Genomic DNA, 16,333 nt, shown 5'->3' on the forward strand with positions numbered 1-16,333 from the left:
ATAAGGCTCTCAAGCCTGGCTTTTGAATTTTCAGGTATTTATTTTAAAAATAAATGGTAAAATGGTAATGACACAATAATAACCTATGTCACAAGGAAAAGTCTTATGTACTTAACTGTTCCATAGGGAATTAAGAGGAGTAAGTAAGTAGTCATGCAAGGAATAGTCAGCTCCACTGAGACATGAGCTGTGTTCGAATACCCAGACTAAAATACTGTATGCTACACACTTAATGACTATATACTACATACGATATACTATTAGTTCATTTTAGTATACTATAAACGAACAGTATGCTTTCAGTTGAGCGTACTAGCTCTTCACCTGTCTACTGGAAGTTCATGCTGTTGCTATGCAACCTCTTGCTAGCTAGTTAGCTTAACAAATGACTAGTTAGACATTGTACGACTTGGGGTGTGTTCTTAAATTCAATGTGTATTACCAGAGTGCGCTCCTAAATTCAGAGCATTGTCAGATTGTCTGTTTGTAAATTCTGAGCGTTTCGCTCTCGGTGAGCACACTGGGTGCTCAGGCCGAAGAGTAGGGTTGATTTGAGCATTCTGATCTTACAACGGCAGTCAAGCACCCAAGCTAATGTTGGCTAGCTTGCTAGCCAATTTCAAATTATATGTTACGAATTACAATCATACAAAAGTTACAAATGTTAGCTAGCTGGCTAACATTAGCTAGGGGTTAGGAATAAAGGTTAGGGTTAAGGTTAGGAGTTAGGTTGAAGGTTTATGGTAAGGGTTAGATTAAAGGGCTAGCCTTTGTAACTCAGTAAAAGCAGGCGTCGAGGGCTCGGACAGAGGCCCAGCAGGGCACAGGTGTTGAGGGCACATACAAAGGATAAAGGCTGGTGTCTTTCAGGACAAGGCTCCCATCTGGCAACTTTTTGAAGGTGGGCCGCTTCATATCTGATATTTGTAATTATGACTATAACATGTAACATTTAATCACAGTGAGCAGATCGGATGTTTGGTTGGAACATTAAATTAATAGTGTTTAACCTTTAGCTAACATCTCAACTTGCTCAGCACATTAGAACACACACACACACACAAGTATAAGTAAGTGCATGTGTATGCAATATCAACAGCTAGCTAGCTGTAGCGTTGGTGAAGTAATTTCAAAGTATCTAATTTTAGCTAGCTGGGTGTGACAAAACAAAGGCCTAATATAAAATCACACAATCATTTCAGCCTAGTATGTAAATATTGGGGCTGACAGATTATTTTGATGATAATGTGACAAACTATTCCCATCATCTGTCAAGGAGAGCAGGAAATGTGGAAATTGTCAGATTGTCTGTTTGTAAATTCTGAGCGTTTCGCTCTCGGTGAGCACACTGGGTGCTCAGGCCGAAGTGTAGGGTTGATTTGAGCATTCTGATCTTACAACGGCTAATGTTGGCTAGCTTGCTAGCTACTTCCAGATACAAATGAGACCACTGACCATTTTACTCACCATAGCAGAGCTGGTTAGGCCGTTTTCATGTTATCCAGTGCGTTGGTGACAGTAACTGTGCTGCTGGCAACAATTTAATTCCACTTTTTTGCAGACATTTACTGACACTGGCCATATTCAACGGGTGTTGAGTGCTGGTATATTCATTATTCTGCGCTCTGGTACACTCAGACAGAGAGAGTGCTCTGAAATCGGAGTAGATAGCCAGAGCGAATTTACAAAAGCACCTGAATGTTCATTTCCTGAATAATTGCATTATGGGCCCTACAGTACCAAAATAGTGTCCTCTGCGTGTATACTTCATATTTTGGCGAATTTAATATGACATCTGGGAACCTTTGGCATACTATGACCAATAAGCATACTATATACTCAATTCACATCACAAATAGTACGGTTAGTGCGGTTAGTATGAGAATTCGAACACAGCTATGCTGTATATAAGAAATCTTCATGTTACTTTTGTACAATGCTACTCAACCAATGCTGCTTGGATAGGCTACCACAGTCATCTCCAATGCAATGAGGAGACGACTTCAGATCAGGCAGATTGTATCTACAGGAATCTGAAACAATTCTTCTCTGGTCCTCAATCTGAGACACCACATGTTAGCTGACAATGCATTGGCAATGTTAACCTTTAAATTCAACACCTTAGCCCACCACACTGACCCCCTCCTGACCTCTGAGGACCCTTCACACAAACAGCCTTTCAGGTGAACACAAACTAGTGAACTTCTATATGGGTAAATGACTTCAGACAAATAGCTTGGTCGTGTGTATCGGTAACAGCATAGTTTTGGTGCTATATTGGTGGAAGGCACTGACAACCCTTAGGGAATTGCAGATGGTCTTAAAATGGGCAAAATGGAACAGCATTGGAAAAGTGTTCTGTTACAGTTAGAAGAAACCGTATCACTCATCCATTTTTAATGCACAGCAATGGCAGCAGATTCGAGTGGTAACTGAGAGAAGTCTCTGGGCATAATAACTCCAGAACATTTCTACAACTTCATTTAATTTAGCTTTGTTTCAAACAAATTATATCACACATTTTATTAATCATAGTAGGCTAGTTCTAAATTAACTATGGCATGTATCTCTAAATAATGTAGCATGCAATGTTAAAAGGTATGGCTTACTTTATCGTCAGTGTAATATCTTAAAAGAAGAATACTTTATTGCCCATGTTTACAGAAAACAGAAATGTGTCTTGTTTTACGTTTCAATTGTCAGGAGATGGCGTCTAGGATCGCTCCCCACCAGATTTTAACTTTGGGCCTGGGATTCAAACCTGCAACCCTTGAGGTTTCTTTTTACTGGTTCCATGACAAACTCACACATACTTTTAGTTATTATTAGGCAAACTTTTTAGTGATTACATGTACGAAAAGGAGCCTCAGTTGATCTGGAGTCATCTTGCTAACAGACACAGGCTCTCAATGTGTAATGGAAGTTCAACAACTGCTCAGATAAAATGACCTGTTATTTCATCCATTGTCTATGAGAGGGTGGTAGTGTTTACCCTTCAGGTTGATGTAATATTAATGTGGTCTCATTCAACCATTCTATTAGTTATAGCTATGTATTATATAAGTTATCGTATTGCTTACAAACACCATTTTAACACATTATTTGAAAACAAAGTTTCTTTTGATCAAATCCTAACTGTATGTAGGTATCATTTCTATTGCATAAAGGCTTTTAGAAATATTTTTAATTGGTGTTTTACCTTCGCTGATTTGTCCACATGTAAAACATAGCAGAGGATGGTTTCGATCCATCTACCTCTAGGTTATGGGCACAGCACGCTTCCGCTGCGCCACTCTGCTATCAGGTAGGAGGAGGCAGCTGAAAAAGTCCAGATCTTTCATGGCCTGCATACTCACCAGACATGTCACCATTTCGCATGTATGGGATGCTCTGGATCAACGTGTCTGACAACGTGTTACAGTTCCCGCCAATATCCAGTAACTTCACACAGTCATTAAAGAGGAGTGGGACAACATTCCACAGGCCACAGCCTGATCAACTCTATGCAAAGGAGATGTGTCGCGCTGCATGAGGCAAACGGTGGTCACCCCAGATACTGACTGGTTTTCAGATCCATGCTCCTACCTTTTTTTTAAAGGTATCTGTGACCAGATGCATTTCTGTATTCTTAGTCATGGAAAATCCATAGATTAGGGCCTAATGAATTTATTTAAATTGACTGATTTCCTAATATGAACTGTAACTCAGTAAAATCTTTGAAATTGTTGCATGTTGCGTTTATATTATTATTCAGTGTAGTTTATACAATGGAGCATTCAAAGACTGACATTAATAGATCAAAATGTGATTAGAGCATTCAGATAATGTCACGAACGTCATCAGGGAAATGACCGGACCAAGGTGCAGCGTTGTGAGCGTACATTTCTTTTTATTTTGAATGTCAAAAACAAAAACAAGAACCAGAACCAACACCACACCGCTTACTAGGGCTATACAGGCCACTATAACAAAGTCAACTACCCACAACTAAGGTCCATCGACCTCTATGGTTCCCAATCAGAGGCCTATAGACAGCTGTCCCTGATTGAACTATCTGGCAAAAACATACAAGCAGAAAAATAGTCCAGATCTTTCATGGCCTGACATACTCACCAGACATGTCACCATTTCGCATGTATGGGATGCTCTGGATGAATTAAGTGAAGGGGACAACGTGTTACAGTTACATGAACAATATCCAGTAACTTCAGAAATAGTCACAGTCATTAAACACCACAGTGGGACAAACATTCCACAGGCCACTGCCTGATAACTTATGCAAAGGAGATGTGTCGCTGGCTGCATGAGGCAAACGGTGGTCACCCCAGATACTGACTGGTTTTCAGATCCATGCTCCTACCTAAATATCATATTTTTTAAAGGTATCTGTGACCAGATGCATTTCTGTATTCTTAGTCATGGAAAATCCATAGATTAGGGCCTAATGAATTTATTTAAATTGACTGATTTCCTAATATGAACTGTAACTCAGTCGAAAATCTTTGAAATCTGTTGCATGTTGCTGTTTATATTATTATTCAGTGTAGTTTATACAATGGAGCATTCAAAGACTGACATTAATAGATCAAAATGTGATTAGAGCATTCAGATAATGTCACGAATGGTCATCAGGGAAATGACCGGACCAAGGTGCAGCGTGGTTGAGCAAACTACATTTCTTTTTATTTTTCGATCCATCGACCTCTGGGTTATGGGCCCAGCACGCTTCCGCTGCGCCACTCTGCTATCAGGTAGGAGGAGTAAGCTGAAAATAGTCCAGATCTTTCATGGCCTGCATACTCACCAGACATGTCACCATTTCGCATGTATGGGATGCTCTGGATCAACGTGTCCGACAACGTGTTACAGTTCCCGCCAATATCCAGTAACTTCACACAGTCATTAAAGAGGAGTGGGACAACATTCCACAGGCCACTGCCTGATCAACTCTATGCAAAGGAGATGTGTCGCGCTGCATGAGGCAAACGGTGGTCACCCCAGATACTGACTGGTTTTCAGATCCATGCTCCTACCTTTTTTTTAAAGGTATCTGTGACCAGATGCATTTCTGTATTCTTAGTCATGGAAAATCCATAGATTAGGGCCTAATGAATTATTTAAATTGACTGATTTCCTAATATGAACTGTAACTCAGTAAAATCTTTGAAATTGTTGCATGTTGCGTTTATATTATTATTCAGTGTAGTTTATACAATGGAGCATTCAAAGACTGACATTAATAGATCAAAATGTGATTAGAGCATTCAGATAATGTCACGAACGTCATCAGGGAAATGACCGGACCAAGGTGCAGCGTTGTGAGCGTACAATTCTTTTTATTTTGAATGTCAAAAACAAAAACAAGAACCAGAACCAACACCACACCGCTTACTAGGGCTATACAGGCCACTATAACAAAGTCAACTACCCACAACTAAGGTGGCAAAACAGGCTGCCTAAGTATGATTCCCAATCAGAGACAACTATAGACAGCTGTCCCTGATTGAGAACCATACCCGGCAAAAACATACAAACAGAAAACATAGAATGCCCACCACACATCACACCCTGACCTAACCACATAGAGAAATAAAACGGCTCTCTAAGGTCAGGGTGACAGATAAGGGCTTTTGTGAGTGAATTAAGAAGAAGGGGAGAATACTGTTGAGTAATAAATACATGAACAATTATGCTGTATAAGCTTCAGAAATAGTCATACAGTTAAATAAACACCACAGAGGGACAAACAAATTGAACACAAATAATTACAATGAAGTATAATTAACTGAAAATGGGGAGCTACTGATCGCTGGCTCCATCAGATTGCCCACGCCTTTAGATCTTCAGTCTAACGCTCTCCCAACTGAGCTATTTCAGCCACACTGTTAAAATATTATTTCTCATTATGTTCTAAGGTGTCTTGTTAGCTGTCTAAATATCATATTATCATATTAAATGGAGTATCTTTGATATACATACAGAATAATATGAAATGCTCTGAGTATAGGTTGGGTCACGGAGAAAGGATGGAGGAGTTGAGGAGAGTTTAGGGTTTTGTCCAACCCATAATCTCCCAACTAAATGTTCCCTTTGAACCTGTGTTTCCAACCAACAGCCCTCACAATATGCACACTTGCCGAAACCCGGGATCGAACCAGGGACCTTTAGATCTTCAGTCTAACGCTCTCCCAACTGAGCTATTTCGGCCACACTGTTAAAATATTTTTTCTCATTTTGTTCGAAGGTGTCTTGTTAGCTGTCTCATTTATTTAGTTGACTTTAGGATATTTTCTATTAATCTTTCTCGAACAGCGCATGACAAATGCTCCCACATGGATGGAATAATCACGTTATTTTCCAAACTGCTAGAAGACAATGCTTCCACCTGCTGGTTCCATGACAAACTCACACATACTTTTAGTTATTATTAGGCAAACTTTTTAGTGATTACATGTACGAAAAGGAGCCTCAGTTGATCTGGAGTCATCTTGCTAACAGACACAGGCTCTCAATGTGTAATGGAAGTTCAACAACTGCTCAGATAAAATGACCTGTTATTTCATCCATTGTCTATGAGAGGGTGGTAGTGTTTACCCTTCAGGTTGATGTAATATTAATGTGGTCTCATTCAACCATTCTATTAGTTATAGCTATGTATTATATAAGTTATCGTATTGCTTACAAACACCATTTTAACACATTATTTGAAAACAAAGTTTCTTTTGATCAAATCCTAACTGTATGTAGGTATCATTTCTATTGCATAAAGGCTTTTAGAAATATTTTTAATTGGTGTTTTACCTTCGCTGATTTGTCCACATGTAAAACATAGCAGAGGATGGTTTCGATCCATCGACCTCTGGGTTATGGGCCCAGCACGCTTCCGCTGCGCCACTCTGCTATCAGGTAGGAGGAGTAAGCTGAAAATAGTCCAGATCTTTCATGGCCTGCATACTCACCAGACATGTCACCATTTCGCATGTATGGGATGCTCTGGATCAACGTGTCCGACAACGTGTTACAGTTCCCGCCAATATCCAGTAACTTCACACAGTCATTAAAGAGGAGTGGGACAACATTCCACAGGCCACTGCCTGATCAACTCTATGCAAAGGAGATGTGTCGCGCTGCATGAGGCAAACGGTGGTCACCCCAGATACTGACTGGTTTTCAGATCCATGCTCCTACCTTTTTTTTAAAGGTATCTGTGACCAGATGCATTTCTGTATTCTTAGTCATGGAAAATCCATAGATTAGGGCCTAATGAATTTATTTAAATTGACTGATTTCCTAATATGAACTGTAACTCAGTAAAATCTTTGAAATTGTTGCATGTTGCGTTTATATTATTATTCAGTGTAGTTTATACAATGGAGCATTCAAAGACTGACATTAATAGATCAAAATGTGATTAGAGCATTCAGATAATGTCACGAACGTCATCAGGGAAATGACCGGACCAAGGTGCAGCGTTGTGAGCGTACAATTCTTTTTATTTTGAATGTCAAAAACAAAAACAAGAACCAGAACCAACACCACACCGCTTACTAGGGCTATACAGGCCACTATAACAAAGTCAACTACCCACAACTAAGGTGGCAAAACAGGCTGCCTAAGTATGATTCCCAATCAGAGACAACTATAGACAGCTGTCCCTGATTGAGAACCATACCCGGCAAAAACATACAAACAGAAAACATAGAATGCCCACCACACATCACACCCTGACCTAACCACATAGAGAAATAAAACGGCTCTCTAAGGTCAGGGCGTGACAGATAAGGGCTTTTGTGAGTGAATTAAGAAGAAGGGGAGAATACTGTTGAGTAATAAATACATGAACAATTATGCTGTATAAGCTTCAGAAATAGTCATACAGTTAAATAAACACCACAGAGGGACAAACAAATTGAACACAAATAATTACAATGAAGTATAATTAACTGAAAATGGGGAGCTACTGATCGCTGGCTCCATCAGATTGCCCACGCCTTTAGATCTTCAGTCTAACGCTCTCCCAACTGAGCTATTTCAGCCACACTGTTAAAATATTATTTCTCATTATGTTCTAAGGTGTCTTGTTAGCTGTCTAAATATCATATTATCATATTAAATGGAGTATCTTTGATATACATACAGAATAATATGAAATGCTCTGAGTATAGGTTGGGTCACGGAGAAAGGATGGAGGAGTTGAGGAGAGTTTAGGGTTTTGTCCAACCCATAATCTCCCAACTAAATGTTCCCTTTGAACCTGTGTTTCCAACCAACAGCCCTCACAATATGCACACTTGCCGAAACCCGGGATCGAACCAGGGACCTTTAGATCTTCAGTCTAACGCTCTCCCAACTGAGCTATTTCGGCCACACTGTTAAAATATTTTTTCTCATTTTGTTCGAAGGTGTCTTGTTAGCTGTCTCATTTATTTAGTTGACTTTAGGATATTTTCTATTAATCTTTCTCGAACAGCGCATGACAAATGCTCCCACATGGATGGAATAATCACGTTATTTTCCAAACTGCTAGAAGACAATGCTTCCACCTGCTGGTTCCATGACAAACTCACACATACTTTTAGTTATTATTAGGCAAACTTTTTAGTGATTACATGTACGAAAAGGAGCCTCAGTTGATCTGGAGTCATCTTGCTAACAGACACAGGCTCTCAATGTGTAATGGAAGTTCAACAACTGCTCAGATAAAATGACCTGTTATTTCATCCATTGTCTATGAGAGGGTGGTAGTGTTTACCCTTCAGGTTGATGTAATATTAATGTGGTCTCATTCAACCATTCTATTAGTTATAGCTATGTATTATATAAGTTATCGTATTGCTTACAAACACCATTTTAACACATTATTTGAAAACAAAGTTTCTTTTGATCAAATCCTAACTGTATGTAGGTATCATTTCTATTGCATAAAGGCTTTTAGAAATATTTTTAATTGGTGTTTTACCTTCGCTGATTTGTCCACATGTAAAACATAGCAGAGGATGGTTTCGATCCATCGACCTCTGGGTTATGGGCCCAGCACGCTTCCGCTGCGCCACTCTGCTATCAGGTAGGAGGAGTAAGCTGAAAATAGTCCAGATCTTTCATGGCCTGCATACTCACCAGACATGTCACCATTTCGCATGTATGGGATGCTCTGGATCAACGTGTCCGACAACGTGTTACAGTTCCCGCCAATATCCAGTAACTTCACACAGTCATTAAAGAGGAGTGGGACAACATTCCACAGGCCACTGCCTGATCAACTCTATGCAAAGGAGATGTGTCGCGCTGCATGAGGCAAACGGTGGTCACCCCAGATACTGACTGGTTTTCAGATCCATGCTCCTACCTTTTTTTTAAAGGTATCTGTGACCAGATGCATTTCTGTATTCTTAGTCATGGAAAATCCATAGATTAGGGCCTAATGAATTTATTTAAATTGACTGATTTCCTAATATGAACTGTAACTCAGTAAAATCTTTGAAATTGTTGCATGTTGCGTTTATATTATTATTCAGTGTAGTTTATACAATGGAGCATTCAAAGACTGACATTAATAGATCAAAATGTGATTAGAGCATTCAGATAATGTCACGAACGTCATCAGGGAAATGACCGGACCAAGGTGCAGCGTTGTGAGCGTACAATTCTTTTTATTTTGAATGTCAAAAACAAAAACAAGAACCAGAACCAACACCACACCGCTTACTAGGGCTATACAGGCCACTATAACAAAGTCAACTACCCACAACTAAGGTGGCAAAACAGGCTGCCTAAGTATGATTCCCAATCAGAGACAACTATAGACAGCTGTCCCTGATTGAGAACCATACCCGGCAAAAACATACAAACAGAAAACATAGAATGCCCACCACACATCACACCCTGACCTAACCACATAGAGAAATAAAACGGCTCTCTAAGGTCAGGGCGTGACAGATAAGGGCTTTTGTGAGTGAATTAAGAAGAAGGGGAGAATACTGTTGAGTAATAAATACATGAACAATTATGCTGTATAAGCTTCAGAAATAGTCATACAGTTAAATAAACACCACAGAGGGACAAACAAATTGAACACAAATAATTACAATGAAGTATAATTAACTGAAAATGGAGCTACTGATCGCTGGCTCCATCAGATTGCCCACGCCTTTAGATCTTCAGTCTAACGCTCTCCCAACTGAGCTATTTCAGCCACACTGTTAAAATATTATTTCTCATTATGTTCTAAGGTGTCTTGTTAGCTGTCTAAATATCATATTATCATATTAAATGGAGTATCTTTGATATACATACAGAATAATATGAAATGCTCTGAGTATAGGTTGGGTCACGGAGAAAGGATGGAGGAGTTGAGGAGAGTTTAGGGTTTTGTCCAACCCATAATCTCCCAACTAAATGTTCCCTTTGAACCTGTGTTTCCAACCAACAGCCCTCACAATATGCACACTTGCCGAAACCCGGGATCGAACCAGGGACCTTTAGATCTTCAGTCTAACGCTCTCCCAACTGAGCTATTTCGGCCACACTGTTAAAATATTTTTTCTCATTTTGTTCGAAGGTGTCTTGTTAGCTGTCTCATTTATTTAGTTGACTTTAGGATATTTTCTATTAATCTTTCTCGAACAGCGCATGACAAATGCTCCCACATGGATGGAATAATCACGTTATTTTCCAAACTGCTAGAAGACAATGCTTCCACCTGCTGGTTCCATGACAAACTCACACATACTTTTAGTTATTATTAGGCAAACTTTTTAGTGATTACATGTACGAAAAGGAGCCTCAGTTGATCTGGAGTCATCTTGCTAACAGACACAGGCTCTCAATGTGTAATGGAAGTTCAACAACTGCTCAGATAAAATGACCTGTTATTTCATCCATTGTCTATGAGAGGGTGGTAGTGTTTACCCTTCAGGTTGATGTAATATTAATGTGGTCTCATTCAACCATTCTATTAGTTATAGCTATGTATTATATAAGTTATCGTATTGCTTACAAACACCATTTTAACACATTATTTGAAAACAAAGTTTCTTTTGATCAAATCCTAACTGTATGTAGGTATCATTTCTATTGCATAAAGGCTTTTAGAAATATTTTTAATTGGTGTTTTACCTTCGCTGATTTGTCCACATGTAAAACATAGCAGAGGATGGTTTCGATCCATCGACCTCTGGGTTATGGGCCCAGCACGCTTCCGCTGCGCCACTCTGCTATCAGGTAGGAGGAGTAAGCTGAAAATAGTCCAGATCTTTCATGGCCTGCATACTCACCAGACATGTCACCATTTCGCATGTATGGGATGCTCTGGATCAACGTGTCCGACAACGTGTTACAGTTCCCGCCAATATCCAGTAACTTCACACAGTCATTAAAGAGGAGTGGGACAACATTCCACAGGCCACTGCCTGATCAACTCTATGCAAAGGAGATGTGTCGCGCTGCATGAGGCAAACGGTGGTCACCCCAGATACTGACTGGTTTTCAGATCCATGCTCCTACCTTTTTTTTAAAGGTATCTGTGACCAGATGCATTTCTGTATTCTTAGTCATGGAAAATCCATAGATTAGGGCCTAATGAATTTATTTAAATTGACTGATTTCCTAATATGAACTGTAACTCAGTAAAATCTTTGAAATTGTTGCATGTTGCGTTTATATTATTATTCAGTGTAGTTTATACAATGGAGCATTCAAAGACTGACATTAATAGATCAAAATGTGATTAGAGCATTCAGATAATGTCACGAACGTCATCAGGGAAATGACCGGACCAAGGTGCAGCGTTGTGAGCGTACAATTCTTTTTATTTTGAATGTCAAAAACAAAAACAAGAACCAGAACCAACACCACACCGCTTACTAGGGCTATACAGGCCACTATAACAAAGTCAACTACCCACAACTAAGGTGGCAAAACAGGCTGCCTAAGTATGATTCCCAATCAGAGACAACTATAGACAGCTGTCCCTGATTGAGAACCATACCCGGCAAAAACATACAAACAGAAAACATAGAATGCCCACCACACATCACACCCTGACCTAACCACATAGAGAAATAAAACGGCTCTCTAAGGTCAGGGCGTGACAGATAAGGGCTTTTGTGAGTGAATTAAGAAGAAGGGGAGAATACTGTTGAGTAATAAATACATGAACAATTATGCTGTATAAGCTTCAGAAATAGTCATACAGTTAAATAAACACCACAGAGGGACAAACAAATTGAACACAAATAATTACAATGAAGTATAATTAACTGAAAATGGGGAGCTACTGATCGCTGGCTCCATCAGATTGCCCACGCCTTTAGATCTTCAGTCTAACGCTCTCCCAACTGAGCTATTTCAGCCACACTGTTAAAATATTATTTCTCATTATGTTCTAAGGTGTCTTGTTAGCTGTCTAAATATCATATTATCATATTAAATGGAGTATCTTTGATATACATACAGAATAATATGAAATGCTCTGAGTATAGGTTGGGTCACGGAGAAAGGATGGAGGAGTTGAGGAGAGTTTAGGGTTTTGTCCAACCCATAATCTCCCAACTAAATGTTCCCTTTGAACCTGTGTTTCCAACCAACAGCCCTCACAATATGCACACTTGCCGAAACCCGGGATCGAACCAGGGACCTTTAGATCTTCAGTCTAACGCTCTCCCAACTGAGCTATTTCGGCCACACTGTTAAAATATTTTTTCTCATTTTGTTCGAAGGTGTCTTGTTAGCTGTCTCATTTATTTAGTTGACTTTAGGATATTTTCTATTAATCTTTCTCGAACAGCGCATGACAAATGCTCCCACATGGATGGAATAATCACGTTATTTTCCAAACTGCTAGAAGACAATGCTTCCACCTGCTGGTTCCATGACAAACTCACACATACTTTTAGTTATTATTAGGCAAACTTTTTAGTGATTACATGTACGAAAAGGAGCCTCAGTTGATCTGGAGTCATCTTGCTAACAGACACAGGCTCTCAATGTGTAATGGAAGTTCAACAACTGCTCAGATAAAATGACCTGTTATTTCATCCATTGTCTATGAGAGGGTGGTAGTGTTTACCCTTCAGGTTGATGTAATATTAATGTGGTCTCATTCAACCATTCTATTAGTTATAGCTATGTATTATATAAGTTATCGTATTGCTTACAAACACCATTTTAACACATTATTTGAAAACAAAGTTTCTTTTGATCAAATCCTAACTGTATGTAGGTATCATTTCTATTGCATAAAGGCTTTTAGAAATATTTTTAATTGGTGTTTTACCTTCGCTGATTTGTCCACATGTAAAACATAGCAGAGGATGGTTTCGATCCATCGACCTCTGGGTTATGGGCCCAGCACGCTTCCGCTGCGCCACTCTGCTATCAGGTAGGAGGAGTAAGCTGAAAATAGTCCAGATCTTTCATGGCCTGCATACTCACCAGACATGTCACCATTTCGCATGTATGGGATGCTCTGGATCAACGTGTCCGACAACGTGTTACAGTTCCCGCCAATATCCAGTAACTTCACACAGTCATTAAAGAGGAGTGGGACAACATTCCACAGGCCACTGCCTGATCAACTCTATGCAAAGGAGATGTGTCGCGCTGCATGAGGCACGGTGGTCACCCCAGATACTGACTGGTTTTCAGATCCATGCTCCTACCTTTTTTTTAAAGGTATCTGTGACCAGATGCATTTCTGTATTCTTAGTCATGGAAAATCCATAGATTAGGGCCTAATGAATTTATTTAAATTGACTGATTTCCTAATATGAACTGTAACTCAGTAAAATCTTTGAAATTGTTGCATGTTGCGTTTATATTATTATTCAGTGTAGTTTATACAATGGAGCATTCAAAGACTGACATTAATAGATCAAAATGTGATTAGAGCATTCAGATAATGTCACGAACGTCATCAGGGAAATGACCGGACCAAGGTGCAGCGTTGTGAGCGTACAATTCTTTTTATTTTGAATGTCAAAAACAAAAACAAGAACCAGAACCAACACCACACCGCTTACTAGGGCTATACAGGCCACTATAACAAAGTCAACTACCCACAACTAAGGTGGCAAAACAGGCTGCCTAAGTATGATTCCCAATCAGAGACAACTATAGACAGCTGTCCCTGATTGAGAACCATACCCGGCAAAAACATACAAACAGAAAACATAGAATGCCCACCACACATCACACCCTGACCTAACCACATAGAGAAATAAAACGGCTCTCTAAGGTCAGGGCGTGACAGATAAGGGCTTTTGTGAGTGAATTAAGAAGAAGGGGAGAATACTGTTGAGTAATAAATACATGAACAATTATGCTGTATAAGCTTCAGAAATAGTCATACAGTTAAATAAACACCACAGAGGGACAAACAAATTGAACACAAATAATTACAATGAAGTATAATTAACTGAAAATGGGGAGCTACTGATCGCTGGCTCCATCAGATTGCCCACACCTTTAGATCTTCAGTCTAACGCTCTCCCAACTGAGCTATTTCAGCCACACTGTTAAAATATTATTTCTCATTATGTTCTAAGGTGTCTTGTTAGCTGTCTAAATATCATATTATCATATTAAATGGAGTATCTTTGATATACATACAGAATAATATGAAATGCTCTGAGTATAGGTTGGGTCACGGAGAAAGGATGGAGGAGTTGAGGAGAGTTTAGGGTTTTGTCCAACCCATAATCTCCCAACTAAATGTTCCCTTTGAACCTGTGTTTCCAACCAACAGCCCTCACAATATGCACACTTGCCGAAACCCGGGATCGAACCAGGGACCTTTAGATCTTCAGTCTAACGCTCTCCCAACTGAGCTATTTCGGCCACACTGTTAAAATATTTTTTCTCATTTTGTTCGAAGGTGTCTTGTTAGCTGTCTCATTTATTTAGTTGACTTTAGGATATTTTCTATTAATCTTTCTCGAACAGCGCATGACAAATGCTCCCACATGGATGGAATAATCACGTTATTTTCCAAACTGCTAGAAGACAATGCTTCCACCTGCTGGTTCCATGACAAACTCACACATACTTTTAGTTATTATTAGGCAAACTTTTTAGTGATTACATGTACGAAAAGGAGCCTCAGTTGATCTGGAGTCATCTTGCTAACAGACACAGGCTCTCAATGTGTAATGGAAGTTCAACAACTGCTCAGATAAAATGACCTGTTATTTCATCCATTGTCTATGAGAGGGTGGTAGTGTTTACCCTTCAGGTTGATGTAATATTAATGTGGTCTCATTCAACCATTCTATTAGTTATAGCTATGTATTATATAAGTTATCGTATTGCTTACAAACACCATTTTAACACATTATTTGAAAACAAAGTTTCTTTTGATCAAATCCTAACTGTATGTAGGTATCATTTCTATTGCATAAAGGCTTTTAGAAATATTTTTAATTGGTGTTTTACCTTCGCTGATTTGTCCACATGTAAAACATAGCAGAGGATGGTTTCGATCCATCGACCTCTGGGTTATGGGCCCAGCACGCTTCCGCTGCGCCACTCTGCTATCAGGTAGGAGGAGTAAGCTGAAAATAGTCCAGATCTTTCATGGCCTGCATACTCACCAGACATGTCACCATTTCGCATGTATGGGATGCTCTGGATCAACGTGTCCGACAACGTGTTACAGTTCCCGCCAATATCCAGTAACTTCACACAGTCATTAAAGAGGAGTGGGACAACATTCCACAGGCCACTGCCTGATCAACTCTATGCAAAGGAGATGTGTCGCGCTGCATGAGGCAAACGGTGGTCACCCCAGATACTGACTGGTTTTCAGATCCATGCTCCTACCTTTTTTTTAAAGGTATCTGTGACCAGATGCATTTCTGTATTCTTAGTCATGGAAAATCCATAGATTAGGGCCTAATGAATTTATTTAAATTGACTGATTTCCTAATATGAACTGTAACTCAGTAAAATCTTTGAAATTGTTGCATGTTGCGTTTATATTATTATTCAGTGTAGTTTATACAATGGAGCATTCAAAGACTGACATTAATAGATCAAAATGTGATTAGAGCATTCAGATAATGTCACGAACGTCATCAGGGAAATGACCGGACCAAGGTGCAGCGTTGTGACGTACAATTCTTTTTATTTTGAATGTCAAAAACAAAAACAAGAACCAGAACCAACACCACACCGCTTACTAGGGCTATACAGGCCACTATAACAAAGTCAACTACCCACAACTAAGGTGGCAAAACAGGCTGCCTAAGTATGATTCCCAATCAGAGACAACTATAGACAGCTGTCCCTGATTGAGAACCATACCCGGCAAAAACATACAAACAGAAAACATAGAATG

At 39.5% G+C, this 16,333-nt stretch overlaps 5 non-coding genes across 5 annotated transcripts; all 5 read right to left on the reverse strand.

Moving 5' to 3' along the window:
• Positions 1-6,134: 6,134 nt before the first annotated feature.
• Positions 6,135-6,207, reverse strand: trnaf-gaa (transfer RNA phenylalanine (anticodon GAA)). The gene has a single exon. It is a non-coding gene; the product is annotated as a tRNA-Phe (tRNA).
• Positions 6,208-8,292: 2,085 nt separating this feature from the next.
• On the reverse strand, positions 8,293-8,365 carry trnaf-gaa (transfer RNA phenylalanine (anticodon GAA)). The gene has a single exon. It is a non-coding gene; the product is annotated as a tRNA-Phe (tRNA).
• Positions 8,366-10,448: 2,083 nt separating this feature from the next.
• On the reverse strand, positions 10,449-10,521 carry trnaf-gaa (transfer RNA phenylalanine (anticodon GAA)). Its single transcript has one exon. It is a non-coding gene; the product is annotated as a tRNA-Phe (tRNA).
• Positions 10,522-12,606: 2,085 nt separating this feature from the next.
• trnaf-gaa (transfer RNA phenylalanine (anticodon GAA)) lies at positions 12,607-12,679 on the reverse strand. The gene has a single exon. It is a non-coding gene; the product is annotated as a tRNA-Phe (tRNA).
• A 2,083-nt stretch (positions 12,680-14,762) lies between these two features.
• trnaf-gaa (transfer RNA phenylalanine (anticodon GAA)) lies at positions 14,763-14,835 on the reverse strand. The gene has a single exon. It is a non-coding gene; the product is annotated as a tRNA-Phe (tRNA).
• Positions 14,836-16,333: the final 1,498 nt, after the last annotated feature.

This window comes from Oncorhynchus masou, chromosome 1 (genome assembly GCF_036934945.1).
Source record: "Oncorhynchus masou masou isolate Uvic2021 chromosome 1, UVic_Omas_1.1, whole genome shotgun sequence".
NCBI lineage: Eukaryota > Metazoa > Chordata > Actinopteri > Salmoniformes > Salmonidae > Oncorhynchus > Oncorhynchus masou.